This window comes from Rhodnius prolixus, unplaced genomic scaffold (genome assembly GCF_049639745.1).
Source record: "Rhodnius prolixus isolate KJV_2025 unplaced genomic scaffold, Rpr scaffold_2, whole genome shotgun sequence".
In the NCBI taxonomy this organism is placed as follows: Eukaryota; Metazoa; Arthropoda; class Insecta; order Hemiptera; family Reduviidae; genus Rhodnius; species Rhodnius prolixus.
Window position 1 is genome coordinate 2631491 of NW_027411592.1, and position 27826 is coordinate 2659316.

General features: G+C 30.4%; 1 protein-coding gene and 1 long non-coding RNA gene across 5 annotated transcripts in view; one reads left to right on the forward strand and one right to left on the reverse strand.

Annotated features, from left to right (window-relative positions):
* cdi (serine/threonine kinase) overlaps positions 1-27826 on the reverse strand; it is a 90434-nt gene that overhangs the window by 41764 nt on the left and 20844 nt on the right. The gene's annotated exons all lie outside the window — the stretch shown is intronic.
* LOC141450236 (uncharacterized) overlaps positions 1-27826 on the forward strand; it is a 52352-nt gene that overhangs the window by 18819 nt on the left and 5707 nt on the right. The window contains exon 5 of one of the 3 annotated variants that reach the window (XR_012455983.1): positions 416-819. The exons of the other annotated variants lie outside the window; for them this stretch is intronic. This is a non-coding gene — a long non-coding RNA (uncharacterized lncRNA). Of the gene's footprint in view, positions 1-415; positions 820-27826 lie in introns of those variants that run through there. 3 annotated transcript variants of the gene reach the window in all.

The window sequence follows — 27826 nt, forward strand, 5'->3', positions numbered from 1 at the left end:
TGTAGTTCGCATTTATGCTGTGCTATCACATAAAATGTTTCTCCCTAATGGATTTTATTTTTGTAAATAATTTTATGTTTATTTTTTAATTGTAGTAACTAAAAAAAATTTAAAAAAAAGAAAAAGTAAATTAGTTCAGATAAGGAATACTAGGTTAAATTATTTAATTAGTGAGTTATGTTGTTAGCACTGTAATTGTAGAATGTTTCCAGATGGAGTAGATACCCACAGGTAACCTGTATCGGTGGCACGCCATCTATCTCCAATCAAGAAAATCTGGAATGTTGAAATTCTTAAGCTTTCTTTTATACTTCCAATTCATTCAAATTTGGAATTTTGATATTGTACATATTTAATTTTTTTAATATTATTCAGTTTGTAGAACCGAATATTAAACTAAAATTAACTCTTAAAGTTCGCTTTAGAAGGCTACTCTCACTTTTTTCTGACTGATCGAACAATAACCTCAAGCGAATACAGCTAAACTCTTTCATCGTCCACAAGTCCTGATTAAGGATCCTACCGTCACCAATCTGTCAAGAAAGAGAAATGGGCTCTCTAATCCTAAGAAGCTAACTGTACCACAGAAGGGGCTGCTGCTGGAAGGGCAGACTCATTACCTCCTGTTGTGCAGTCCTAAGCCAGGAGGAAAGTCAGAGGAAACCTCTGTGAAAGACGCAGCATCTTCTCTTATCAATACCTCCAGTTCTGAACAGTTTGAAAGTAGTTGTATAGAGCTGTAGATATCAACAACTTTTTAAGAAAAAAAAACACTTGAATTAAAGTACCTCATTTTCCTGAAAAGTTTTTACATTTTTCCCCGCGGTTTTCTGAAAAGATCTTTTCACGTGAAAGGATGAAAAGGATTTTAAGCTTGCAACATAAAGTTGCCCACCTTAGTAAGTTCCCAACATTTATACGAAAATAAAACTCGCAAGTTTAAGGAAATCTGTTAAGCGGAAAGGTTGAACTTTAATTTCCTTCCGGTTTAAAACAGAAAGTCGTGCGAGTTTTCCACAAAGAACTTTTTGGTTCGTATTGCAGAGTCCTGCTAAAGCAAGAAATTCGCCAAGAACACAATACTTCCTCTTTACCAACGTAGGAGAAGAGGCCAGGAAGAAGGACCTATTCCATGAGGAAGAAGAGAGGGGAGACTATCCTTCATTCACAAAAATGTAACGCCCCCACCATGTTAAAAATCCTTCAATGTTAATAGAATAACTTCCTTCTTTTTTTATTTAAAAAAAAAAAATGTCTACCTCAAAAATACCTACAATTAATTTCCATTAAATTCGGCCACTACAACTAGATGGAGTAACACTGGATTATCTACTTCAAATGTGTACAGAGCCTACGCTCTTATTTCAGTTATGCTTTCCATCAATACAGATATGTATGTATTGAAGCCTAGCCTACGCTCTTATTTCAGTTATGCTTTCCATCAATACAGATATGTATGTATTGAAGTCTAGCCTACGCTCTTATTTCAGTTATGCTTTCCATCAATACAGATATGTATGTATTGAAGTCTAGCCTACGCTCTTATTTCAGTTATGCTTTCCATCAATACAGATATGTATGTATTGAAGTCTAGCCTACGCTCTTATTTCAGTTATGCTTTCCATCAATACAGATATGTATGTATTGAAGTCTAGCCTACGCTCTTATTTCAGTTATGCTTTCCATCAATACAGATATGTATGTATTGAAGTCTAGCCTACGCTCTTATTTCAGTTATGCTTTCCATCAATACAAATATGTATGTATTGAAGTCTAACCAAGGGGTAACATGTCATTGCATGCACCAAAGTAGTACATAAATTATACACGCGGACTTAAGACATGTAAATATTGCCAAGGTTATGTACAAGATAATTATTCACACACACACAGACATTCCTTTTGTTTTAGTGATAACGTTATCACTAAAAAGAAAATGGCGAACTACTTATATTTAAGAATAATTATGCAGCAAATTTTATTTTACTACATTGTGTGACCTCATTTCTTATTTTTAGGTATTAAATTAGTCTTCTATCATTTATTATTGAACAAAAAAAAAAAAATTAAATTCAAGGACTTCCTCATATCTGTAACAATTCTCAAGATTACAAAATATTTTACATTTTATTCAAAATTTTGTTCGTAATTTTAAAGACATGAATTATTCCTAACTTTATTAGGTTAGTAGAACGGCAGGTTGGCATTAAGACGGAACTTTAGACTGAAGCCCCCTTTACCAAATAAAAGTTATAGCATTATGTACTGGGGGGATGTGCAGGTCTACGCCACCGGAAGTACTACGAACATAGCAAACTTACCAAATAACCGGAAATAACAGGGTGTTCATTTTAAGATACAGAGAGCAGTTGACAACCTCCAGGCTAACCTGGCTTGCGAGGCACAGTACATGCTTCACAAGTTGCGTAAAGTGTAACATTATTTGATAAATTAAGGAATAAGTTTGATCCTTTACATGAAAGATTATTGATCAGTTAAATATGTGGCAGGAGGTTTCCAATTTTTTTGGGGGGGGGGGTAATTAAACGCAACTCTCCCAAAATTACCAAATAATTATTAAACCTTCTAGTTTGTAATGGATGTAAAATTATTTTTTTAGCCATTTTGTGTATGCTTGAGAACTTCTAAAGCTCTTAACATTTGATTTTTCTTAGGAAAATCTTACTTATTTCCCGATATTAAGAAAAATACTAGCTTTGGCAATATTTTTAGTAGAAAGGTGATGAAAAAATACATAAAAATAACCTGTCGCGTGCTCTTCTTTCTCTTTGATAACAAGTAGAAAAATTGAAATATGATTAATAAATACCAGATTTTGAAATAGCCTAGCACCTTTAATTTTGAAGATATCGAATTGCTGTTTCCGGTTTCTTTCATAACTTTTTATACTCTTTAAAATGGTGTATATGAAAATGTGGGTCAACTGCGGAACCCTTTACTTTTGGTCGCGCGTCAGCCGCGTATGCGGGCAGCAATCTAAAGAATCAACTCACATATGAGCTGTTATTTTTGAAAGTGGTATAAGTCCATTTTTCCATGTATCGAGATATTTAAGGTTTTGTATTTGAATTAACATTTAAAAATATTCGTAAACCTTAATCTATTCAAGTGATCTTATTAACACTATACACCTTTTAAATATTATGAAATAATAATTATTACAATTCTTAAATAAAAAAACGATTTCTTTAGCTCCAAATGGACTTATACCACTTTCAAAAATAACATATTACAAGAAATAAAAACAGGAGTAAATTTAAGTCCATATTTTTATAGACATTATAGCTTTACTGAAATGGGGTTTTAGGTAAAAAGTAATAATTAAAATGAAGACATTTAAATACACAAATAACCAAGTTTATTTTTTTTTTAATTTCAGTTATATTAAAAATATAAAAATGAAAATTACTTCGTTAAGACCTTTAAAGAAAAAAAAAAAGATATTTTAAACTTATTTTTCTTTTACAGTTAGCATCGAGCAGCGTACACTGAAGTAGCAATAATCAAAAATAATTGCAATAAGAAAGTTCTCGTTTTAATTATAATTATTAGAAATGGACTTAATCCACTTTCAAAAAGAATATTTTTGTGATAACATTTTATAGTCAAAATTCTTTTGTTGACTTTATAAAAAAAATCGTACTCCATTGAAAGTATGACTATAAATATGGAAAGAATGTGTCTATATCTTACTGAAATTACCATTAACTCATTTTTTTTAAAAATTGGACTTATACCACTTTCAAAAATAACAGCTCATATTCTGAAACTAGAGGGTGACGGGCAACAAATTGTTCCTCTACCATTTTTTTTGCTCAGATTAACCGTTTAAGCATGAAAAATGCAGTTGAGCCGTCTTAAAATGATGAACACCCTGCATATAAATATTTATTTTTTTTCTCACTAAATGCACCTCTTAATTTGATTTGCAATGCTTTCAGTAATTTCTTAAGAAAAAAAAACAACAACCGGAAATGAGGAATAACCTTACATTGGATTGGGTACGAATAATTTAACAAAAAAGAACTCATAAGAAAAGAGCGGATGGGATGCACAATCTTAAAAAAATTGGGCAACTACTCTAAAAGAAAAATAAACAAACAGATATAGTCAGTCTGAGTAATATGTACCGAAGTGCACATATGTGCATACGTACGTACGTAGGTTACGCCAGCGGAATCAATATAGCAAAGTGCGCACGCGCGCGGTAATATGAAAGATGAGAGCGCGGGTTAAAAATGACCAATAAAAAACCAACGAACATGCTGGCCAACCTCACCACCCTAAAGAATATACACTTGCCACCAACCATTGCCTTCTACATATTTCACACAGACTATATATACATATTTATAGAGAGTTATTTTTACATAATATGAGGCCGCCGGACTGAGCTGGCCGTATCATCATCATCAACGACGGGGAGAGATCTAATGAGCCGGTTCTAACTTCTGTTTTTCTCCACTATTTGCGCAATGTACGTGAAAATATTTAAGCCACTTTAGGCGTCCAACAGGAAAAAAAAAGAAAAACCGTCCAATACTAAGTTTCCACCGGAAGTACTAGTTTTCAGATCATCGGAAAACCTAATTTTTAATTGTCTGTAGCTCAAAAAGCGGAAAGGAGTTCCACCAATTTTGCTCTGCGTGCCCCAATGAAAACCTGACCGGAAGTAGCCGATGAAAATTCCCACTAAAAGCGGAAAGGAGTTCCACCAATTTTGCTCTGCGTGCCCCAATGAAAACCTGACCGGAAGTAGCCGATGAAAATTCCCATCAGTGAAAACGATAGATAGCAATTTTCTTCAACTATTTTCACGATTTTCTAAAAAAAAAAAACCACCTATACAACTCCAATGCATGAGGAAAATTTTGCATTTTCCTTTAAAAAGAACTCTGTAACAAGAAAACTTGTCAATTAAATTTCCTTGCAAGTTGTTAGCACTTTCCCCAGTTGGCGAGATTTTCCTGCCTTTTATCACTTAGAAGAAGAATAATAATATTAGTGGAACAATTACACCACATCCTGGACAATCTGCAGTAACCAGAAGCTTTTAAAAAAAACAATCTGGACAATTCAACGTCATTGTACTCCCCAGCAGCGGCGCTATCATCATCTCTGAGCTCGCGTCTATATATCTATAGATATCTCTACAAAAAGGAAGTAGAAAATAAAAATAAACTACTTATCACGCAATCACATCCTGTTTAAATATTTCTATTTATAGGAGAGCCCATGAACTTGACACAGCTATTTTTGATTAAAATTATTATTATTTATTTATTTATTTATTTGTAAATCACCCTCACGACTTTTTCTAACAGGAAGTATCAAGATTCTAACTTACGGCAGCCGCATTTCCTTCAGCTGCAACAAAAATCATTGTGATGTCAATGACTTCGCAGTGCGATCATCAAGATTATTGGGAGCATAACAAATCGCCATAGTAGAAAGAAGAAAGCCTAGTAAGGCTATAATAGTACCTTGATCTTGCAGTGCATGGGTACTACCTAGATGTTACCTGACCTAGAGTCTTATCATTCTTCATGGCTACGACCAATTAGTACATCTAAAAATGGATCAGGTTCTTTCAGGAAACTGCCCCCCGGGGATCAGTCAAGAGAAACTCGCGCGAGCAAACAATATACTTATCAGAAAGTCCAACCAGACAGGCTATACCTTGATGGAATTAACTTCGTAGGACTTGAATTTGCGACCAGTTTTCCCAAGATTTAGTGATAGATTTCCCAAGATTTAGCGACCTTAAAAAGCGGTTTCCTTCCTTCTTCCGTCTTAAAGGCAAAAATCTTCCCAATTTTAAGACATCCTCTTTCCAATTTCTTAAATGGATGGGTGAAAAAGAGAAAGAGCATCACCACCGTAAAAAAAAATAAAAAAAAAATTACAATACCGGATAGTGAGTAACGTCTTGGGTCTAAAACCATCTGATGAGACACAATATTTAAATAGCACCATCGCCTGGTCATAATTACTACTTTAGCATGAAGGACAGATAAATGCACAGCTGACTAAATAGAAAATGATTTGTCAATCTATTTTGTAACTGGCCACATTACGAACTCTCAAATCACTCCCAGAACTTTCGACTACAGCCAACTGTAAGGACTCCTAACAGCCAATAAGATTTTTAATACCGACTTATTTTGTGCGAATGTATCTATTGGCGTATTAGTACATAAGTATTTCTATTAGTCGGTCAGTTCTAACAGTCTAACGCCACAAAAGTAATTATGCAAATTACAACTACATGCATTTTACTAAAACACCTAAATTTTGTTACTATTCTTTTAAAATAGAAAAAAAAATCAATAAAATATGAACAATAGGAGAGAGATAAAAAGGTTTGAAATTTAAAGCAAATGCAAACCCTACAAAATTTAACCTTCCATATCTCATAAACTATTATCGCTAGAACATTGCGATTTATACCACTTTATTAACAAAATATTTCTCTACAATTCCGTCAAGAATTTATTAAAATCTGAACATTACGAAGTGAGATATAAACGTTTAAAATTTAGTGTATTTGGAAAACCAGCAATTTTTAACCTTCATTATCTCAACTATTATTATCAGTAAAACATTGCCATTCATATCACTTATAGAGCTCTCTATTCTCTACGATTCGGTAAAGAAATCTTTAAAATCGGACCAGTAGAAAAGAAGATAATATAGATGTTTGAAATTTGTTTGTATTTGCATCTCATATCAAAACAAAGAAAATTTTAACCTTCCATATTTCATTAGCTATTATCACTGGAATATTGCCATTTTGGGGGCGGATAGAACTAACTTTTCTCTACAATTCCGTCAATAAATTATTAAAATCTGAACATTACGAAGTGAGATATAAACGTTTAAAATTTAGTGTATTTGGAAAACCAGCAATTTTTAACCTACATTATCTCAACTATTATTATCAGTAAAACATTGCCATTCATATCACTTATAGAGCTCTCTATTCTCTACGATTCGGTAAAGAAATCTTTAAAATCGGACCAGTAGAAAAGAAGATATAGATGTTTGAAATTTGTTTGTATTTGCAACTCATATCAAAACAAAGAAAATTTTAACCTTCCATATTTCATTAGCTATTATCACTGGAATATTGCCATTTTGGGGGCGGATAGAACTAACTTTTCTCTACAATTCCGTCAATAAATTATTAAAATCTGAACATTACGAAGTCAGATATAAACGTTTAAAATTTAGTGTATTTGGAAAACCAGCAATTTTTAACCTACATTATCTCAACTATTATTATCAGTAAAACATTGCCATTCATATCACTTATAGAGCTCTCTATTCTCTACGATTCGGTAAAGAAATCTTTAAAATCGGACCAGTAGAAAAGAAGATATAGATGTTTGAAATTTGTTTGTATTTGCAACTCATATCACAACAAAGAAAATTTTAACCTTCCATATTTCATTAGCTACTATCACTGGAATATTGCCATTTTGGGGGCGGATAGAACTAACTTTTCTCTACAATTCCGTCAAGAATTTATTAAAATCTGAACATTACGAAGTGAGATATAAACGTTTAAAATTTAGTGTATTTGGAAAACCAGCAATTTTTAACCTTCTTTATCTCAACTATTATTATCAGTAAAACATTGCCATTCATATCACTTATAGAGCTCTCTATTCTCTACGATTCGGTAAAGAAATCTTTAAAATCGGACCAGTAGAAAAGAAGATATAGATGTTTGAAATTTGCTTGTATTTGCAACTCATATCAAAACAAAGAAAATTTTAACCTTCCATATTTCATTAGCTATTATCACTGGAATATTGCCATTTTGGGGGCGGATAGAACTAACTTTTCTCTACAATTCAATAAATTATTAAAATCTGAACATTACGAAGTGAGATATAAACGTTTAAAATTTAGTGTATTTGGAAAACCAGCAATTTTTAACCTTCTTTATCTCAACTATTATTATCAGTAAAACATTGCCATTCATATCACTTATAGAGCTCTCTATTCTCTACGATTCGGTAAAGAAATCTTTAAAATCGGACCAGTAGAAAAGAAGATATAGATGTTTGAAATTTATTTGTATTTGCAACTCATATCAAAACAAAGAAAATTTTAACCTTCCATATTTCATTAGCTATTATCACTGGAATATTGCCATTTTGGGGGCGGATAGAACTAACTTTTCTCTACAATTCCGTCAAGAATTTATTAAAATCTGAACATTATGAAGTGAGATATAAACGTTTAAAATTTAGTGTATTTGGAAAACCAGCAATTTTTAACCTTCTTTATCTCAACTATTATTATCAGTAAAACATTGCCATTCATATCACTTATAGAGCTCTCTATTCTCTACGATTCGGTAAAGAAATCTTTAAAATCGGACCAGTAGAAAAGAAGATATAGATGTTTGAAATTTGTTTGTATTTGCAACTCATATCACAACAAAGAAAATTTTAACCTTCCATATTTCATTAGCTACTATCACTGGAATATTGCCATTTTGGGGGCGGATAGAACTAACTTTTCTCTACAATTCCGTCAATAAATTATTAAAATCTGAACATTACGAAGTGAGATATAAACGTTTAAAATTTAGTGTATTTGGAAAACCAGCAATTTTTAACCTACATTATCTCAACTATTATTAACAGTAAAACATTGCCATTCATATCGCTTATAGAGCTCTCTATTCTCTACGATTCGGTAAAGAAATCTTTAAAATCGGACCAGTAGAAAAGAAGATATAGATGTTTGAAATTTGTTTGTATTTGCAACTCATATCAAAACAAAGAAAATTTTAACCTTCCATATTTCATTAGCTATTATCACTGGAATATTGCCATTTTGGGGGCGGATAGAACTAACTTTTCTCTACAATTCCGTCGATAAATTATTAAAATCTGAACATTACGAAGTGAGATATAAACGTTTAAAATTTAGTGTATTTGGAAAACCAGCAATTTTTAACCTACATTATCTCAACTATTATTATCAGTAAAACATTGCCATTCATATCACTTATAGAGCTCTCTATTCTCTACGATTCGGTAAAGAAATCTTTAAAATCGGACCAGTAGAAAAGAAGATATAGATGTTTGAAATTTGTTTGTATTTGCAACTCATATCACAACAAAGAAAATTTTAACCTTCCATATTTCATTAGCTACTATCACTGGAATATTGCCATTTTGGGGGCGGATAGAACTAACTTTTCTCTACAATTCCGTCAAGAATTTATTAAAATCTGAACATTACGAAGTGAGATATAAACGTTTAAAATTTAGTGTATTTGGAAAACCAGCAATTTTTAACCTTCTTTATCTCAACTATTATTATCAGTAAAACATTGCCATTCATATCACTTATAGAGCTCTCTATTCTCTACGATTCGGTAAAGAAATCTTTAAAATCGGACCAGTAGAAAAGAAGATATAGATGTTTGAAATTTGTTTGTATTTGCAACTCATATCAAAACAAAGAAAATTTTAACCTTCCATATTTCATTAGCTATTATCACTGGAATATTGCCATTTTGGGGGCGGATAGAACTAACTTTTCTCTACAATTCCGTCGATAAATTATTAAAATCTGAACATTACGAAGTGAGATATAAACGTTTAAAATTTAGTGTATTTGGAAAACCAGCAATTTTTAACCTTCTTTATCTCAACTATTATTATCAGTAAAACATTGCCATTCATATCACTTATAGAGCTCTCTATTCTCTACGATTCGGTAAAGAAATCTTTAAAATCGGACCAGTAGAAAAGAAGATATAGATGTTTGAAATTTGCTTGTATTTGCAACTCATATCAAAACAAAGAAAATTTTAACCTTCCATATTTCATTAGCTATTATCACTGGAATATTGCCATTTTGGGGGCGGATAGAACTAACTTTTCTCTACAATTCCGTCAATAAATTATTAAAATCTGAACATTACGAAGTGAAATATAAACGTTTAAAATTTAGTGTATTTGGAAAACCAGCAATTTTTAACCTACATTATCTCAACTATTATTATCAGTAAAACATTGCCATTCATATCACTTATAAAGCTATCTATTCTCTACGATTCGGTAAAGAAATCATTAAAATCGGACCAGTAGAAAAGAAGATATAGATGTTTGAAATTTGTTTGTATTTGCAACTCATATCAAAACCAAGAAAATTTTAACCTTCCATATTTCATTAGCTATTATCACTGGAATATTGCCATTTTGGGGGCGGATAGAACTAACTTTTCTCTACAATTCCGTCAATAAATTATTAAAATCTGAACATTACGAAGTGAAATATAAACGTTTAAAATTTAGTGTATTTGGAAAACCAGCAATTTTTAACCTACATTATCTCAACTATTATTATCAGTAAAACATTGCCATTCATATCGCTTATAGAGCTCTCTATTCTCTACGATTCGGTAAAGAAATCTTTAAAATCGGACCAGTAGAAAAGAAGATATAGATGTTTGAAATTTGTTTGTATTTGCAACTCATATCAAAACAAAGAAAATTTTAACCTTCCATATTTCATTAGCTATTATCACTGGAATATTGCCATTTTGGGGGCGGATAGAACTAACTTTTCTCTACAATTCCGTCAATAAATTATTAAAATCTGAACATTACGAAGTGAAATATAAACGTTTAAAATTTAGTGTATTTGGAAAACCAGCAATTTTTAACCTACATTATCTCAACTATTATTATCAGTAAAACATTGCCATTCATATCGCTTATAGAGCTCTCTATTCTCTACGATTCGGTAAAGAAATCTTTAAAATCGGACCAGTAGAAAAGAAGATATAGATGTTTGAAATTTGTTTGTATTTGCAACTCATATCATTTGCCATTTTGGGGGCGGATAGAACTAACTTTTCTCTACAATTCCGTCAATAAATTATTAAAATCTGAACATTACGAAGTGAAATATAAATGTTTAAAATTTAGTGTATTTGGAAAACCAGCAATTTTTAACCTACATTATCTCAACTATTATTATCAGTAAAACATTGCCATTCATATCGCTTATAGAGCTCTCTATTCTCTACGATTCGGTAAAGAAATCTTTAAAATCGGACCAGTAGAAAAGAAGATATAGATGTTTGAAATTTGTTTGTATTTGCAACTCATATCAAAACCAAGAAAATTTTAACCTTCCATATTTCATTAGCTATTATCACTGGAATATTGCCATTTTGGGGGCGGATAGAACTAACTTTTCTCTACAATTCCGTCAATAAATTATTAAAATCTGAACATTACGAAGTGAAATATAAACGTTTAAAATTTAGTGTATTTGGAAAACCAGCAATTTTTAACCTACATTATCTCAACTATTATTATCAGTAAAACATTGCCATTCATATCACTTATAGAGCTCTCTATTCTCTACGATTCGGTAAAGAAATCTTTAAAATCGGACCAGTAGAAAAGAAGATATAGATGTTTGAAATTTGTTTGTATTTGCAACTCATATCACAACAAAGAAAATTTTAACCTTCCATATTTCATTAGCTACTATCACTGGAATATTGCCATTTTGGGGGCGGATAGAACTAACTTTTCTCTACAATTCCGTCAAGAATTTATTAAAATCTGAACATTACGAAGTGAGATATAAACGTTTAAAATTTAGTGTATTTGGAAAACCAGCAATTTTTAACCTTCTTTATCTCAACTATTATTATCAGTAAAACATTGCCATTCATATCACTTATAGAGCTCTCTATTCTCTACGATTCGGTAAAGAAATCTTTAAAATCGGACCAGTAGAAAAGAAGATATAGATGTTTGAAATTTGCTTGTATTTGCAACTCATATCAAAACAAAGAAAATTTTAACCTTCCATATTTCATTAGCTATTATCACTGGAATATTGCCATTTTGGGGGCGGATAGAACTAACTTTTCTCTACAATTCAATAAATTATTAAAATCTGAACATTACGAAGTGAGATATAAACGTTTAAAATTTAGTGTATTTGGAAAACCAGCAATTTTTAACCTTCTTTATCTCAACTATTATTATCAGTAAAACATTGCCATTCATATCACTTATAGAGCTCTCTATTCTCTACGATTCGGTAAAGAAATCTTTAAAATCGGACCAGTAGAAAAGAAGATATAGATGTTTGAAATTTATTTGTATTTGCAACTCATATCAAAACAAAGAAAATTTTAACCTTCCATATTTCATTAGCTATTATCACTGGAATATTGCCATTTTGGGGGCGGATAGAACTAACTTTTCTCTACAATTCCGTCAAGAATTTATTAAAATCTGAACATTACGAAGTGAGATATAAACGTTTAAAATTTAGTGTATTTGGAAAACCAGCAATTTTTAACCTTCTTTATCTCAACTATTATTATCAGTAAAACATTGCCATTCATATCACTTATAGAGCTCTCTATTCTCTACGATTCGGTAAAGAAATCTTTAAAATCGGACCAGTAGAAAAGAAGATATAGATGTTTGAAATTTATTTGTATTTGCAACTCATATCAAAACAAAGAAAATTTTAACCTTCCATATTTCATTAGCTATTTTCACTGGAATATTGCCATTTTGGGGGCGGATAGAACTAACTCTTCTCTACAATTCCGTCAAGAATTTATTAAAATCTGAACATTATGAAGTGAGATATAAACGTTTAAAATTTAGTGTATTTGGAAAACCAGCAATTTTTAACCTTCTTTATCTCAACTATTATTATCAGTAAAACATTGCCATTCATATCACTTATAGAGCTCTCTATTCTCTACGATTCGGTAAAGAAATCTTTAAAATCGGACCAGTAGAAAAGAAGATATAGATGTTTGAAATTTGTTTGTATTTGCAACTCATATCAAAACAAAGAAAATTTTAACCTTCCATATTTCATTAGCTATTATCACTGGAATATTGCCATTTTGGGGGCGGATAGAACTAACTTTTCTCTACAATTCCGTCGATAAATTATTAAAATCTGAACATTACGAAGTGAGATATAAACGTTTAAAATTTAGTGTATTTGGAAAACCAGCAATTTTTAACCTTCTTTATCTCAACTATTATTATCAGTAAAACATTGCCATTCATATCACTTATAGAGCTCTCTATTCTCTACGATTCGGTAAAGAAATCTTTAAAATCGGACCAGTAGAAAAGAAGATATAGATGTTTGAAATTTGCTTGTATTTGCAACTCATATCAAAACAAAGAAAATTTTAACCTTCCATATTTCATTAGCTATTATCACTGGAATATTGCCATTTTGGGGGCGGATAGAACTAACTTTTCTCTACAATTCCGTCGATAAATTATTAAAATCTGAACATTACGAAGTGAGATATAAACGTTTAAAATTTAGTGTATTTGGAAAACCAGCAATTTTTAACCTACATTATCTCAACTATTATTATCAGTAAAACATTGCCATTCATATCACTTATAGAGCTCTCTATTCTCTACGATTCGGTAAAGAAATCTTTAAAATCGGACCAGTAGAAAAGAAGATATAGATGTTTGAAATTTGTTTGTATTTGCAACTCATATCAAAACAAAGAAAATTTTAACCTTCCATATTTCATTAGCTATTATCACTGGAATATTGCCATTTTGGAGGCGAATAGAACTAACTTTTCTCTACAATTCCGTCGATAAATTATTAAAATCTGAACATTACGAAGTGAGATATAAACGTTTAAAATTTAGTGTATTTGGAAAACCAGCAATTTTTAACCTACATTATCTCAACTATTATTATCAGTAAAACATTGCCATTCATATCACTTATAGAGCTCTCTATTCTCTACGATTCGGTAAAGAAATCTTTAAAATCGGACCAGTAGAAAAGAAGATATAGATGTTTGAAATTTGTTTGTATTTGCAACTCATATCAAAACAAAGAAAATTTTAACCTTCCATATTTCATTAGCTATTATCACTGGAATATTGCCATTTTGGAGGCGAATAGAACTAACTTTTCTCTACAATTCCGTCGATAAATTATTAAAATCTGAACATTACGAAGTGAGATATAAACGTTTAAAATTTAGTGTATTTGGAAAACCAGCAATTTTTAACCTACATTATCTCAACTATTATTATCAGTAAAACATTGCCATTCATATCACTTATAGAGCTCTCTATTCTCTACGATTCGGTAAAGAAATCTTTAAAATCGGACCAGTAGAAAAAAAGATATAGATGTTTGAAATTTGTTTGTATTTGCAACTCATATCAAAACAAAGAAAATTTTAACCTTCCATATTTCATTAGCTATTATCACTGGAATATTGCCATTTTGGAGGCGAATAGAACTAACTTTTCTCTACAATTCCGTCAATAAATTATTAAAATCTGAACATTACGAAGTGAGATATAAACGTTTAAAATTTAGTGTATTTGGAAAACCAGCAATTTTTAACCTACATTATCTCAACTATTATTATCAGTAAAACATTGCCATTCATATCGCTTATAGAGCTCTCTATTCTCTACGATTCGGTAAAGAAATCTTTAAAATCGGACCAGTAGAAAAGAAGAAATAGATGTTTGAAATTTGTTTGTATTTGCAACTCATATCAAAACCAAGAAAATTTTAACCTTCCATATTTCATTAGCTATTATCACTGGAATATTGCCATTTTGGGGGCGGATAGAACTAACTTTTCTCTACAATTCCGTCAATAAATTATTAAAATCTGAACATTACGAAGTGAAATATAAACGTTTAAAATTTAGTGTATTTGGAAAACCAGCAATTTTTAACCTACATTATCTCAACTATTATTATCAGTAAAACATTGCCATTCATATCGCTTATAGAGCTCTCTATTCTCTACGATTCGGTAAAGAAATCTTTAAAATCGGACCAGTAGAAAAGAAGATATAGATGTTTGAAATTTGTTTGTATTTGTAACTCATATCAAAACCAAGAAAATTTTAACCTTCCATATTTCATTAGCTATTATCACTGGAATATTGCCATTTTGGGGGCGGATAGAACTAACTTTTCTCTACAATTCCGTCAATAAATTATTAAAATCTGAACATTACGAAGTGAAATATAAACGTTTAAAATTTAGTGTATTTGGAAAACCAGCAATTTTTAACCTACATTATCTCAACTATTATTATCAGTAAAACATTGCCATTCATATCGCTTATAGAGCTCTCTATTCTCTACGATTCGGTAAAGAAATCTTTAAAATCGGACCAGTAGAAAAGAAGATATAGATGTTTGAAATTTGTTTGTATTTGCAACTCATATCATTTGCCATTTTGGGGGCGGATAGAACTAACTTTTCTCTACAATTCCGTCAATAAATTATTAAAATCTGAACATTACGAAGTGAAATATAAATGTTTAAAATTTAGTGTATTTGGAAAACCAGCAATTTTTAACCTACATTATCTCAACTATTATTATCAGTAAAACATTGCCATTCATATCGCTTATAGAGCTCTCTATTCTCTACGATTCGGTAAAGAAATCTTTAAAATCGGACCAGTAGAAAAGAAGATATAGATGTTTGAAATTTGTTTGTATTTGCAACTCATATCAAAACCAAGAAAATTTTAACCTTCCATATTTCATTAGCTATTATCACTGGAATATTGCCATTTTGGGGGCGGATAGAACTAACTTTTCTCTACAATTCCGTCAATAAATTATTAAAATCTGAACATTACGAAGTGAAATAAAAACGTTTAAAATTTAGTGTATTTGGAAAACCAGCAATTTTTAACCTACATTATCTCAACTATTATTATCAGTAAAACATTGCCATTCATATCACTTATAGAGCTCTCTATTCTCTACGATTCGGTAAAGAAATCTTTAAAATCGGACCAGTAGAAAAGAAGATATAGATGTTTGAAATTTGTTTGTATTTGCAACTCATATCACAACAAAGAAAATTTTAACCTTCCATATTTCGTTAGCTACTATCACTGGAATATTGCCATTTTGGGGGCGGATAGAACTAACTTTTCTCTACAATTCCGTCAAGAATTTATTAAAATCTGAACATTACGAAGTGAGATATAAACGTTTAAAATTTAGTGTATTTGGAAAACCAGCAATTTTTAACCTTCTTTATCTCAACTATTATTATCAGTAAAACATTGCCATTCATATCACTTATAGAGCTCTCTATTCTCTACGATTCGGTAAAGAAATCTTTAAAATCGGACCAGTAGAAAAGAAGATATAGATGTTTGAAATTTGCTTGTATTTGCAACTCATATCAAAACAAAGAAAATTTTAACCTTCCATATTTCATTAGCTATTATCACTGGAATATTGCCATTTTGGGGGCGGATAGAACTAACTTTTCTCTACAATTCAATAAATTATTAAAATCTGAACATTACGAAGTGAGATATAAACGTTTAAAATTTAGTGTATTTGGAAAACCAGCAATTTTTAACCTTCTTTATCTCAACTATTATTATCAGTAAAACATTGCCATTCATATCACTTATAGAGCTCTCTATTCTCTACGATTCGGTAAAGAAATCTTTAAAATCGGACCAGTAGAAAAGAAGATATAGATGTTTGAAATTTATTTGTATTTGCAACTCATATCAAAACAAAGAAAATTTTAACCTTCCATATTTCATTAGCTATTATCACTGGAATATTGCCATTTTGGGGGCGGATAGAACTAACTTTTCTCTACAATTCCGTCAAGAATTTATTAAAATCTGAACATTACGAAGTGAGATATAAACGTTTAAAATTTAGTGTATTTGGAAAACCAGCAATTTTTAACCTTCTTTATCTCAACTATTATTATCAGTAAAACATTGCCATTCATATCACTTATAGAGCTCTCTATTCTCTACGATTCGGTAAAGAAATCTTTAAAATCGGACCAGTAGAAAAGAAGATATAGATGTTTGAAATTTATTTGTATTTGCAACTCATATCAAAACAAAGAAAATTTTAACCTTCCATATTTCATTAGCTATTTTCACTGGAATATTGCCATTTTGGGGGCGGATAGAACTAACTCTTCTCTACAATTCCGTCAAGAATTTATTAAAATCTGAACATTATGAAGTGAGATATAAACGTTTAAAATTTAGTGTATTTGGAAAACCAGCAATTTTTAACCTTCTTTATCTCAACTATTATTATCAGTAAAACATTGCCATTCATATCACTTATAGAGCTCTCTATTCTCTACGATTCGGTAAAGAAATCTTTAAAATCGGACCAGTAGAAAAGAAGATATAGATGTTTGAAATTTGTTTGTATTTGCAACTCATATCAAAACAAAGAAAATTTTAACCTTCCATATTTCATTAGCTATTATCACTGGAATATTGCCATTTTGGGGGCGGATAGAACTAACTTTTCTCTACAATTCCGTCGATAAATTATTAAAATCTGAACATTACGAAGTGAGATATAAACGTTTAAAATTTAGTGTATTTGGAAAACCAGCAATTTTTAACCTTCTTTATCTCAACTATTATTATCAGTAAAACATTGCCATTCATATCACTTATAGAGCTCTCTATTCTCTACGATTCGGTAAAGAAATCTTTAAAATCGGACCAGTAGAAAAGAAGATATAGATGTTTGAAATTTGCTTGTATTTGCAACTCATATCAAAACAAAGAAAATTTTAACCTTCCATATTTCATTAGCTATTATCACTGGAATATTGCCATTTTGGGGGCGGATAGAACTAACTTTTCTCTACAATTCCGTCGATAAATTATTAAAATCTGAACATTACGAAGTGAGATATAAACGTTTAAAATTTAGTGTATTTGGAAAACCAGCAATTTTTAACCTACATTATCTCAACTATTATTATCAGTAAAACATTGCCATTCATATCACTTATAGAGCTCTCTATTCTCTACGATTCGGTAAAGAAATCTTTAAAATCGGACCAGTAGAAAAGAAGATATAGATGTTTGAAATTTGTTTGTATTTGCAACTCATATCAAAACAAAGAAAATTTTAACCTTCCATATTTCATTAGCTATTATCACTGGAATATTGCCATTTTGGAGGCGAATAGAACTAACTTTTCTCTACAATTCCGTCGATAAATTATTAAAATCTGAACATTACGAAGTGAGATATAAACGTTTAAAATTTAGTGTATTTGGAAAACCAGCAATTTTTAACCTACATTATCTCAACTATTATTATCAGTAAAACATTGCCATTCATATCACTTATAGAGCTCTCTATTCTCTACGATTCGGTAAAGAAATCTTTAAAATCGGACCAGTAGAAAAGAAGATATAGATGTTTGAAATTTGTTTGTATTTGCAACTCATATCAAAACAAAGAAAATTTTAACCTTCCATATTTCATTAGCTATTATCACTGGAATATTGCCATTTTGGAGGCGAATAGAACTAACTTTTCTCTACAATTCCGTCAATAAATTATTAAAATCTGAACATTACGAAGTGAGATATAAACGTTTAAAATTTAGTGTATTTGGAAAACCAGCAATTTTTAACCTACATTATCTCAACTATTATTATCAGTAAAACATTGCCATTCATATCGCTTATAGAGCTCTCTATTCTCTACGATTCGGTAAAGAAATCTTTAAAATCGGACCAGTAGAAAAGAAGATATAGATGTTTGAAATTTGTTTGTATTTGCAACTCATATCAAAACAAAGAAAATTTTAACCTTCCATATTTCATTAGCTATTATCACTGGAATATTGCCATTTTGGGGGCGGATAGAACTAACTTTTCTCTACAATTCCGTCAATAAATTATTAAAATCTGAACATTACGAAGTGAAATATAAACGTTTAAAATTTAGTGTATTTGGAAAACCAGCAATTTTTAACCTACATTATCTCAACTATTATTATCAGTAAAACATTGCCATTCATATCGCTTATAGAGCTCTCTATTCTCTACGATTCGGTAAAGAAATCTTTAAAATCGGACCAGTAGAAAAGAAGATATAGATGTTTGAAATTTGTTTGTATTTGCAACTCATATCAAAACCAAGAAAATTTTAACCTTCCATATTTCATTAGCTATTATCACTGGAATATTGCCATTTTGGGGGCGGATAGAACTAACTTTTCTCTACAATTCCGTCAATAAATTATTAAAATCTGAACATTACGAAGTGAAATATAAACGTTTAAAATTTAGTGTATTTGGAAAACCAGCAATTTTTAACCTACATTATCTCAACTATTATTATCAGTAAAACATTGCCATTCATATCGCTTATAGAGCTCTCTATTCTCTACGATTCGGTAAAGAAATCTTTAAAATCGGACCAGTAGAAAAGAAGATATAGATGTTTGAAATTTGTTTGTATTTGCAACTCATATCAAAACAAAGAAAATTTTAACCTTCCATATTTCATTAGCTATTATCACTGGAATATTGCCATTTTGGGGGCGGATAGAACTAACTTTTCTCTACAATTCCGTCAATAAATTATTAAAATCTGAACATTACGAAGTGAAATATAAACGTTTAAAATTTAGTGTATTTGGAAAACCAGCAATTTTTAACCTACATTATCTCAACTATTATTATCAGTAAAACATTGCCATTCATATCACTTATAGAGCTCTCTATTCACTACGATTCGGTAAAGAAATCTTTAAAATCGGACCAGTAGAAAGGAAGATATAGATGTTTGAAATTTGTTTGTAGGGTGTGCTGCTAGCAGTCATAGGGTGAACATCTATGTGTAATGTGAAATAAATTCATTGTGATTAACCCCAGTTAGAGAAGTTTGTTTTTTGTGAAATTCAGCATAATTATTCTTTGATAGAATCTGCTTTCCGTGAGAAAATTTGGAGAAAAAATATCGAGCGGTTTTGTAATTACGGCAGTTTGTTTAAATTGGTTTTATTTAATCCAGTGCATGAGTTACTTTATTTCGGGAGTGGTGGGGATTACATTCACCGTCTCTGTGTGTGTACGTACTTTGATACTGTCTACAAACAGCGTTATTGCATACAAACGTTCGTAAATAGCATATTTATTTTGACTAATAATATAGTAGATTTTGAAAGACGTGAAAGGACGTTAATTTAAAACAAGTTAGGGGAAAAATTATTTTAGTAAACTGTTTTAATATAAAGTGATACTTATTCTGTTTTCCTCTGATTGGATAACCAGGCTTTTTAATAATCTTTTCGTATGTCTAAGAAAGCTGAGAATAAATTTAAAAAAGATTCAAGTACACCAAAAAGAGCTAGAAGCTCTCCTGAACTCACAAATAGAGTCTCTAAGAGAACTGTGGTAGAAAATATGAGTTCGCCAATGGAAGTAACTATTAACTTGGAAACTTTGTCTGCTCTTCTGGACAAAAAACTCGCGCATTTGGCAACTAAAGAAGATTTTAAGGAGTTACGTGAAGAATATCGTTTAATAAGAGAAGAAAACAAATTATTAAAAGAAAATATTGAGCATTTAAAAGAAGCAAACAGTAGAAATGAAAAACTTTTAGAAGAATTAGACAAAAAAGCTCGTCGAAACAATTTGGTATTCAGGGGTGTTATAAACGCTTTTAAGTCGACTAGTAGCTATTCTGAAAATGTTTCAAAATTTTGTGAAGAGCTTCTTCATGTGAAAATTAACGTCGAAAATATTCATGCATTTGCTTTGGGCAATCAACAAACTTCGAACCCTCCTTTATTGGTGACTTTTAGTCGTTTTCATGATAAACTAGCTATTCTTGCCGCCTCAAAGAACCTAAATAATACTGGTTTTGCTATACATCAAGACCTCCCGGATACGACCAGAAAGAAAAGAATGAAACTCTTGTTAGTACGTAAGGAGTTGTCTAGACTTAGCAAAACTCTTAAAGTATCTCTGAGAAGCGATAACTTAATTGTAGAGGGTCATCTTTTCACATGGTGTCAAATGATTGGTCTGTGCTATAAAAATCAGGATGGTCTTCAAAGATTACGTGAAATTACTGGCCTCGATCTTAGCGGTTTTATTTCTGCCGTAGCTAAGAATAGCCTTCCTGGGGATTACTTCAGGCAACAACCTATCAACACTGCACTTGATCCTCCACCGGTATTACCATCTATTCCGATTGTGCGATCATCCTGAGATAGGTCTACATGTTGGAATTCTTCAACAAACTTCAAATCTACTTTTAGTAATTACAGTAATATTATCTTATAATGTTGCAGGCTTAAAAGGTAAAGTAACCGATTCTTATTTTATGAATTCTCTCACTAATCACCAAGTATTTGTTTATTTAAATCTTATCTTTTAAAGGATAGTTTCAGTTATTTTTCACAATCTTTCAAACATTATAAATTAATGGGGATACCTGCAATTAAATCATCTAAATCTAGGCGTGCTAATGGGGGGATATAATTTGTATACGTTCTAATATCTTAGAAAAAGGTTTTAGTTTTGTAAAAGTCAATAAAAGAGTGGTAACATCTTTTAGTAAGCAAAATTTTGATATGTTAATAGTTCTAGTACATTTAAATCCTTCGAAATGGCAAGATGTATTCTTCTGTTTATCTAATTTTTAATCTGGAAAATCGAATACAAATGTAATTCTTCTGGGTGACTTTAATGTGATTATTTCTGATTCGCCATCTTTGCCTGAAGGTCTACGACAGTAGACTAAAGCACCTCAATTTTTATAAACTTTTATATATGGTATATATGAATGTTTAGTTTATTCTTCCAGAGAAGAATTGGTAATATTTTTGAACAACTTACTTTTTATTCTTATTCTCAGAGTATCTTTTATTTTTTCCATTTTGTAATTGTTTACTGTTTCTTTGTTTGTTTGCTTTGTTTCTCCCTTTCTTTCTTCGTTCTTATTATTGTATCAACAATATTGACATAAATATCCTTGTCATTCATTTATCTGAATTTATTAATTTTTTGCTTTCTATAAGCAGCAACTCCAGCAGACGGCATTTGCCATGCTGTATACCTTTTGTTCTTGTTACATTTGTATAATTGTATTTAGTTAAATAAAGGTCATAATAATAATAATTTGTTTGTATTTGCAACTCATATCAAAACAAAGAAAATTTTAACCTTCCATATTTCATTAGCTATTATCACTGGAATATTGCCATTTTGGGGGCGGATAGAACTAACTTTTCTCTACAATTCCGTCAATAAATTATTAAAATCTGAACATTACGAAGTGAAATATAAATGTTTAAAATTTAGTGTATTTGGAAAACCAGCAATTTTTAACCTACATTATCTCAACTATTATTATCAGTAAAACATTGCCATTCATATCACTTATAGAGCTCTCTATTCACTACGATTCGGTAAAGAAATCTTTAAAATCGGACCAGTAGAAAGGAAGATATAGATGTTTGAAATTTGTTTGTATTTGCAACTCATATCAAAACAAAGAAAATTTTAACCTTCCATATTTCATTAGCTATTATCACTGGAATATTGCCATTTTGGGGGCGAATAGAACTAACTTTTCTCTACAATTCCGTCAATAAATTATTAAAATCTGAACATTACGAAGTGAAATATAAACGTTTAAAATTTAGTGTATTTGGAAAACCAGCAATTTTTAACCTACATTATCTCAACTATTATTATCAGTAAAACATTGCCATTCATATCACTTATAGAGCACTCTATTCACTACGATTCGGTAAAGAAATCTTTAAAATCGGACCAGTAGAAAGGAAGATATAGATGTTTGAAATTTGTTTGTATTTGCAACTCATATCAAAACAAAGAAAATTTTAACCTTCCATATTTCATTAGCTATTATCACTGGAATATTGCCATTTTGGGGGCGGATAGAACTAACTTTTCTCTACAATTCCGTCAATAAATTATTAAAATCTGAACATTACGAAGTGAGATATAAACGTTTAAAATTTAGTGTATTTGGAAAACCAGCAATTTTTAACCTACATTATCTCAACTATTATTATCAGTAAAACATTGCCATTCATATCGCTTATAGAGCTCTCTATTCTCTACGATTCGGTAAAGAAATCTTTAAAATCGGACCAGTAGAAAAGAAGATATAGATGTTTGAAATTTGTTTGTATTTGCAACTCATATCACAACAAAGAAAATTTTAACCTTCCATATTTCATTAGCTATTATCACTGAAATATTGCCATTTTGGGGGCGAATAGAACTAACTTTTCTCTACAATTCCGTCAATAAATTATTAAAATCTGAACATTACGAAGTGAAATATAAACGTTTAAAATTTAGTGTATTTGGAAAACCAGCAATTTTTAACCTACATTATCTCAACTATTATTATCAGTAAAACATTGCCATTCATATCACTTATAGAGCTCTCTATTCACTACGATTCGGTAAAGAAATCTTTAAAATCGGACCAGTAGAAAGGAAGATATAGATGTTTGAAATTTGTTTGTATTTGCAACTCATATCAAAACAAAGAAAATTTTAACCTTCCATATTTCATTAGCTATTATCACTGGAATATTGCCATTTTGGGGGCGGATAGAACTAACTTTTCTCTACAATTCCGTCAATAAATTATTAAAATCTGAACATTACGAAGTGAGATATAAACGTTTAAAATTTAGTGTATTTGGAAAACCAGCAATTTTTAACCTACATTATCTCAACTATTATTATCAGTAAAACATTGCCATTCATATCGCTTATAGAGCTCTCTATTCTCTACGATTCGGTAAAGAAATCTTTAAAATCGGACCAGTAGAAAAGAAGATATAGATGTTTGAAATTTGTTTGTATTTGCAACTCATATCACAACAAAGAAAATTTTAACCTTCCATATTTCATTAGCTATTATCACTGAAATATTGCCATTTTGGGGGCGGATAGAACTAACTTTACTCTACAATTCCGTCAATAAATTATTAAAATCTGAACATTACGAAGTGAGATATAAACGTTTAAAATTTAGTGTATTTGGAAAACCAGCAATTTTTAACCTTCTTTATCTCAACTATTATTATCAGTAAAACATTGCCATTCATATCACTTATAGAGCTCTCTATTCACTACGATTCGGTAAAGAAATCTTTAAAATCGGACCAGTAGAAAGGAAGATATAGATGTTTGAAATTTGTTTGTATTTGCAACTCATATCAAAACAAAGAAAATTTTAACCTTCCATATTTCATTAGCTATTATCAATGGAATATTGCCATTTTGGGGGCGGATAGAACTAACTTTTCTCTACAATTCCGTCGATAAATTATTAAAATCTGAACATTACGAAGTGAGATATAAACGTTTAAAATTTAGTGTATTTGGAAAACCAGCAATTTTTAACCTACATTATCTCAACTATTATTATCAGTAAAACATTGCCATTCATATCACTTATAGAGCTCTCTATTCTCTACGATTCGGTAAAGAAATCTTTAAAATCGGACCAGTAGAAAAGAAGATATAGATGTTTGAAATTTGTTTGTATTTGCAACTCATATCACAACAAAGAAAATTTTAACCTTCCATATTTCATTAGCTACTATCACTGGAATATTGCCATTTTGGGGGCGGATAGAACTAACTTTTCTCTACAATTCCGTCAAGAATTTATTAAAATCTGAACATTACGAAGTGAGATATAAACGTTTAAAATTTAGTGTATTTGGAAAACCAGCAATTTTTAACCTTCTTTATCTCAACTATTATTATCAGTAAAACATTGCCATTCATATCACTTATAGAGCTCTCTATTCTCTACGATTCGGTAAAGAAATCTTTAAAATCGGACCAGTAGAAAGGAAGATATAGATGTTTGAAATTTGTTTGTATTTGCAACTCATATCAAAACAAAGAAAATTTTAACCTTCCATATTTCATTAGCTATTATCAATGGAATATTGCCATTTTGGGGGCGGATAGAACTAACTTTTCTCTACAATTCCGTCGATAAATTATTAAAATCTGAACATTACGAAGTGAGATATAAACGTTTAAAATTTAGTGTATTTGGAAAACCAGCAATTTTTAACCTACATTATCTCAACTATTATTATCAGTAAAACATTGCCATTCATATCACTTATAGAGCTCTCTATTCTCTACGATTCGGTAAAGAAATCTTTAAAATCGGACCAGTAGAAAAGAAGATATAGATGTTTGAAATTTGTTTGTATTTGCAACTCATATCACAACAAAGAAAATTTTAACCTTCCATATTTCATTAGCTACTATCACTGGAATATTGCCATTTTGGGGGCGGATAGAACTAACTTTTCTCTACAATTCCGTCAAGAATTTATTAAAATCTGAACATTACGAAGTGAGATATAAACGTTTAAAATTTAGTGTATTTGGAAAACCAGCAATTTTTAACCTTCTTTATCTCAACTATTATTATCAGTAAAACATTGCCATTCATATCACTTATAGAGCTCTCTATTCTCTACGATTCGGTAAAGAAATCTTTAAAATCGGACCAGTAGAAAAGAAGATATAGATGTTTGAAATTTATTTGTATTTGCAACTCATATCAAAACAAAGAAAATTTTAACCTTCCATATTTCATTAGCTATTATCACTGGAATATTGCCATTTTGGGGGCGGATAGAACTAACTTTTCTCTACAATTCCGTCAAGAATTTATTAAAATCTGAACATTACGAAGTGAGATATAAACGTTTAAAATTTAGTGTATTTGGAAAACCAGCAATTTTTAACCTTCTTTATCTCAACTATTATTATCAGTAAAACATTGCCATTCATATCACTTATAGAGCTCTCTATTCTCTACGATTCGGTAAAGAAATCTTTAAAATCGGACCAGTAGAAAAGAAGATATAGATGTTTGAAATTTATTTGTATTTGCAACTCATATCAAAACAAAGAAAATTTTAACCTTCCATATTTCATTAGCTATTTTCACTGGAATATTGCCATTTTGGGGGCGGATAGAACTAACTCTTCTCTACAATTCCGTCAAGAATTTATTAAAATCTGAACATTATGAAGTGAGATATAAACGTTTAAAATTTAGTGTATTTGGAAAACCAGCAATTTTTAACCTTCTTTATCTCAACTATTATTATCAGTAAAACATTGCCATTCATATCACTTATAGAGCTCTCTATTCTCTACGATTCGGTAAAGAAATCTTTAAAATCGGACCAGTAGAAAGGAAGATATAGATGTTTGAAATTTGTTTGTATTTGCAACTCATATCAAAACAAAGAAAATTTTAACCTTCCATATTTCATTAGCTATTATCACTGGAATATTGCCATTTTGGGGGCGGATAGAACTAACTTTTCTCTACAATTCCGTCAATAAATTATTAAAATCTGAACATTACGAAGTGAGATATAAACGTTTAAAATTTAGTGTATTTGGAAAACCAGCAATTTTTAACCTACATTATCTCAACTATTATTATCAGTAAAACATTGCCATTCATATCGCTTATAGAGCTCTCTATTCTCTACGATTCGGTAAAGAAATCTTTAAAATCGGACAAGTAGAAAAGAAGATATAGATGTTTGAAATTTGTTTGTATTTGCAACTCATATCACAACAAAGAAAATTTTAACCTTCCATATTTCATTAGCTATTATCACTGGAATATTGCCATTTTGGGGGCGGATAGAACTAACTCTTCTCTACAATTCCGTCAAGAATTTATTAAAATCTGAACATTACGAAGTGAGATATAAACGTTTAAAATTTAGTGTATTTGGAAAACCAGCAATTTTTAACCTTCTTTATCTCCACTATTATTATCAGTAAAACATTGCCATTCATATCACTTATAGAGCTCTCTATTCCCTACGATTCGGTAAAGAAATCTTTAAAATCAGACCAGTAGAAAAGAAGATATAGATGTTTGAATTTTGCTTGTATTTGCAACTCATATCAAAACAAAGAAAATTTTAACCTTCCATATTTCATTAGCTATTATCACTGGAATATTGCCATTTTGGGGGCGGATAGAACTAACTTTACTCTACAATTCCGTCAATAAATTATTAAAATCTGAACATTACGAAGTGAGATATAAACGTTTAAAATTTAGTGTATTTGGAAAACCAGCAATTTTTAACCTTCTTTATCTCAACTATTATTATCAGTAAAACATTGCCATTCATATCACTTATAGAGCTCTCTATTCACTACGATTCGGTAAAGAAATCTTTAAAATCGGACCAGTAGAAAGGAAGATATAGATGTTTGAAATTTGTTTGTATTTGCAACTCATATCAAAACAAAGAAAATTTTAACCTTCCATATTTCATTAGCTATTATCACTGGAATATTGCCATTTTGGGGGCGGATAGAACTAACTTTTCTCTACAATTCCGTCGATAAATTATTAAAATCTGAACATTACGAAGTGAGATATAAACGTTTAAAATTTAGTGTATTTGGAAAACCAGCAATTTTTAACCTACATTATCTCAACTATTATTATCAGTAAAACATTGCCATTCATATCACTTATAGAGCTCTCTATTCTCTACGATTCGGTAAAGAAATCATTAAAATCGGACCAGTAGAAAAGAAGATATAGATGTTTGAAATTTGTTTGTATTTGCAACTCATATCAAAACAAAGAAAATTTTAACCTTCCATATTTCATTAGCTATTATCACTGGAATATTGCCATTTTGGGGGCGGATAGAACTAACTTTTCTCTACAATTCCGTCGATAAATTATTAAAATCTGAACATTACGAAGTGAGATATAAACGTTTAAAATTTAGTGTATTTGGAAAACCAGCAATTTTTAACCTACATTATCTCAACTATTATTATCAGTAAAACATTGCCATTCATATCACTTATAGAGCTCTCTATTCTCTACGATTCGGTAAAGAAATCTT